We start from the raw sequence: 4,673 nt of genomic DNA on the forward strand, positions 1-4,673 counted from the left end.
AGGATTTGTTCTCCTCAGAGTTTTCTTATCTCTTTTTCCATCTGGCCCATTTTACTTTTTACTTTTTAAAGCATTCTTCTCCTCAGTAACTTTTTGAACTGTTTTATCCATTTGACCTAAGCTGGTTTTTAGCATGCTATTTTCTTCAGCTTTTTTTTGGATTTCCTTGACTAAGCTGCTGACTTCATTTTCATGTTTTTCCTGCATCTCTCTCCTTTCTTTTCCCAGTTTTTCTTCCAACTCCCTCATTTGATTTTCAAAGTCTTTTTTGAGCTCTGTCATAGCCTGAGCCCAATTTCTGTTTTTCTTGGAGTCTTTAGATGCAGGAGCTTGTGTTTCCTCATCTTCAGACTGAGTATTTTGATCCTTCTTGGGCTCATTTGCAAAATATTTCTCAATAGTCTTCCTTTTGTTTCTCTGCTTGCTCATTTTCCCAGCCTGGACCTGGTTTGGGGGTGCTTCCTAAGCTTTTGGGACACTCCCACAAGGGTCTCAATGTGTGAGGCTCTGTCCTCCCTCCTGGTCTGTGAATGACCATAAGCACCTCCCTCTGCCACGGGGCTGAGGTGGAGGGGCCCTGCTGTTCTATGGTGGGGCCTAGACTGCAATCAGGATCTGATTGTGGTCAGAGCCCCAGAGTCCTGTTCCAGGGGCAGAGGACCGAGCTTGCCTTCCATTAGTGTTCTTAACAGAACATCAATCAATGCAGAAGCCATTGACCATTTCAAGTTGAAGTCAATCAGTCCCTAACTGAAGTTCCAAATTGAGGAAGAGGGTTTGAATGCCATTAGGCTCTTTTCAATTGGCAAAGCATCTGGTGTTGATTCTATTTCAGTTGAGATCTACAAGGTAGGAGGTCCATTGCTTATACAAAAACTGACTGACATTTTCCAGCTTATGTGACATGAAGAGGTCATCCCCCAAGAATTCCAGGATGTCTTCATTGTCCATCTCTGTAAAGGTAAAGGGAATAGATTGTTTTGTGACAATCACAGGGGTATTTTTCTTTTAGTCATTGCTGGTAAGATTCTTGCCAGAGTCCTTCTCAATAGGCTACCTGAAGATGGTCACCTCCATGACAGTCAATGTGGCTTAAGAAAGCGTTGAGGAACAGTCGATATGGTGTTTGCTGCTTGACAACTACAGGAAAATGCCAGGAAGAGAGGAGAGGTCTGTATGCAACATTTGTAGATCTGATCAAGGCCTTTGATACTATCATGAGGGTTTATGGAAAATTACGTCAAAATTTGGTTGCCCAGAGAAGTTCATCAGTCTCATGACAGTATACATGCCCAGGTTCCAGATAGTGAACTGTGCTCTCAAGATTTTCCAGTCACTAATAGAGTACAACAAGAAGTGTGCTTGCTCCCGTACTTTTTAGCATGTTTTCTACCATGTAATCAAATGCCTTCACTGAGGATGAACATGGCCTCAAGGTCAGCTTCTGTACTGATGGTAAATTCTTCAACTTGAAAAGGCTACAAACCAAGACGAAAATGAAGAGAGTATTGATGCAGAATATTCTCTTTGCAAATGATTGTGCCCTCAGTGCAGTCTCTAAAGCTGAGATGCAACAAAGTATAGATTGATTCTCTGCTACTTGTGCTAATTTTGGTATAACAATTCCAAGAAAACACAGATGCTCCATCAGCCAGCACCACACCATTGATTACAACAAATGAAAAGTTTTGAGAACTGTGGATAAGTTCACTTACCTTGGCAGTATCCTTTCTAAGGGGGTACATGTTGACATACACATTGTCAGAGCTAGTTCAGTATTTGAGAGGCTCCAAAAGAAAGTGTGGGAGAGAAGAGATATTAGACTGACCACCAAAATGAAGTTCTACAGAGCTGTTGTGGTGACCTCAATGCTCTGTGCCTGTGAAACCTGGGCAGTCTACCAGCACCATATCAGGAAACTGAATTGCTTCCATTTAAATTTTCTTAGGAATATTCTGAAGATCACCTCTCAGGAGAAGATACCAGACACTGAGGTCTTTTCTAGAGCTAAACTGCCTAGCATTCCAACATTGCTACAGAGTGCACAACTAGAATGGGTTGGACACGTTGTTAGAATACCAGGTATACACTTGTCAAAAAAACTATTTTATGAAGAACCTCACACAGGGCAAGTGCTGACAAGGGGGTCAAAAGAATCAATATTTAGACCCCCTGATGGTTTCATTGAAGAACTTTAGAATTGATTGTACAGCATAGGAGATACTGGCACAGGACCACCCAGTGTGGCATGCCCTCATCAGTGAGAGAGCTTCTCTGTATGAGGAAGGTAGAATTGAAGCAACTCAAAGAAAGGTGACATCTGTAAGTTTAGAACATCCCAGGTCTTCACATAGACAATTTATGCCCAATCCAGCATTCCAAGTTCTTATTGGTCTGATCAGCCACAGTTGCTCACACACACACACACACAGTCTCGTTTGTCTCAAATATAGTGATGTCATTTTGATCTTCTTTGATAACAAACTTTGGTCTAAGAGAGAGCCAAATGGCAACTCTTTTATTAAAATGTGGGCACTATTAATCACATGATTAAATTACCCAGAAATTGTATCTCTCAAACTTTTTTTTGATTTCCACAAAGTTCCCCTCACCCTTGGTCCATTTTCTTTTTTTTTTTAACCCCTTTCCCTTTAGGATTTTTGTTTATTAGTTGTTCTCTTCTGTGTTTATCTAATGATAATTTCTTACAGCTAGTAAATTCCCTCTTCCTCTCCTCTTTTTCAGCTAGTCCTGACCCTGTTTTTTTAATTTCATCTTTGTACTTCATTCAAAAAAGGATTTCTTTTACTTTCCTCTCTATTCATCTTCTCTTTCTGTTTACTTTAGACTCTCATTCTCTGATTCATATATAATCATGTTGTCTATTTTCTCCGTGTTCTTCATACAAAGCTTCCAAGGCATCCATTCCAAGCTTTACCCACTAGGAGCTTTCCACCACTACCTTATAGGGGTTACTCCAGTGATCCCCCCTTTCTATTATACCTCATTCTCAGAAAAATTGCAGAGGGAAAAAGAGCAGTGAGTAATGTGCCAGGGTCAAATCAAAAACTGGCAATGAGGAGAAGGTGACCTCTGAAGAGTCTACATTGGAGTGAATGAGGAGGTTGGGGGAGATTGAAAAGGGAGGAATGGAAGGAGGTCTTACTGTTATTCCTTCTTGGTTACCATTATGATGTCAGGAGGATCGATATGGGTTTGTTTTGGGTGAAAAAAATCACACTCTGATTCAAGAGGGTAAGAAAAGACATGGATTTTAATTCGCAGATTACTACAAAAAGTTCAGAGGTTAGGTTCTTTGGAGAGGTAGCAAGATAGTGAGTTTCAGTAGAAGTAGTGAAGATAAGTAAGGAAGAATCAGTCACAAACTGGGCTGTGAGCTCAGCAAGGACAATTAAGAGAGAGGAAAGAAAAACAGTCATGAGACAGTGACTGGGCATAAATCAACATGACTCCAGTAGCATGAGAAGAGAAGCAACTCAACTGAGTAACCTAAATTTTAAGGGCGATGTAGGGAGATGGAGGTGGGGTGGGTAGAAAGAGTGGGGAGGGTAATCTGAGAGAATAGAAATGAGGTAATTAGGGATATGTAGATGAGGGGCAGTAGTTCAAGGACTCCTTTCAGGCTAAAACAGGGCTTGTTTTGTGCCTGAGGTCAAGGATTTAGAGTCCTTGTGAGGGAGGGCCAAGGTACTTTACTAAAAGTTCATTGACTTCAGGGAAGGCTAGGTGGTACAGTAGATAGACTCAGAAGTACCTGAGTTCAAATGTGGCCTCAGACACTTAATAATTACCTAGCCTTGTGGCCTTGGGCAAGCCACTTAACCCCATTGCCTTGCAAAAACAAAAAAAAGTTCCTTGACTTCTTCTCTTAGCTTGGACAATGGGATGGGGGTGGGGGGCAATCAATGTTAATATAATGTATATCATCAGTGCAGAGAAAACAGATTAATTGTAGAGCATATTTCTCAACATATCCCCTACTTCATTTCTTTGGTATAAAAGGGAATTCTATTGATGAATATGAATTTGGATATAGCTATGGGGAAAGGGAAAGGGAAAGGACTTTACATTGGATGTGGTCTAGAGATTTTAATTCTTGAAACGTCTACATGCCCCTTGGAGGCAACTATTACCTGCAGAAGGAGAGGATGGGACTCGGAGTTTTCCATGGATGTTCAGGGGGAAGAGTCAACAAGGGAGATTATAGATCAGACAGAGAGGGGAAGTGCCTTATCATGGGCTAATGTCTTCTTTTACATTTGATAGATTGCAATTTTGGATAATGTTCTTTCATTCTGAAGTTTTTATTCACATGTACTCATTAGTGCTCACTTTGGCAGCACATATGCTAAAATTGGAACGATACAGAGAAGATTAGCATGGCCCCTGCACAAGAATGATATGCAAATTTGTGAAGCACATGTACTCATTAGATCTACAGATCATTTACTTCTATTATTTGTTTTCCTGTTGATTTGGGTTTTTTTATGTTCATGGTCTTTGAGATTGCTATGGGAAAGAATCAAGAATTTTACTTTCATTGTGGAAACTGAAAAGATGCCATTCTGTTCTTTTCTAAGATCTCTGAAGGAAAGACTAAGGGAAAGTAATTTATGAGCTAAATGATGCCCTTCTCCAGACTTCCAAGTTGT

General features: G+C 40.5%; 1 non-coding gene across 1 annotated transcript; it reads left to right on the plus strand.

Annotated features, from left to right (window-relative positions):
• Positions 1 to 4,345: 4,345 nt before the first annotated feature.
• LOC141503601 (U6 spliceosomal RNA) lies at positions 4,346 to 4,452 on the plus strand. The gene has a single exon (XR_012472947.1). It is a non-coding gene; the product is annotated as a U6 spliceosomal RNA (small nuclear RNA).
• Positions 4,453 to 4,673: the final 221 nt, after the last annotated feature.

The sequence above is a fragment of the Macrotis lagotis genome, chromosome X (assembly GCF_037893015.1).
Source record: "Macrotis lagotis isolate mMagLag1 chromosome X, bilby.v1.9.chrom.fasta, whole genome shotgun sequence".
Classification (NCBI taxonomy): domain Eukaryota; kingdom Metazoa; phylum Chordata; class Mammalia; order Peramelemorphia; family Peramelidae; genus Macrotis; species Macrotis lagotis.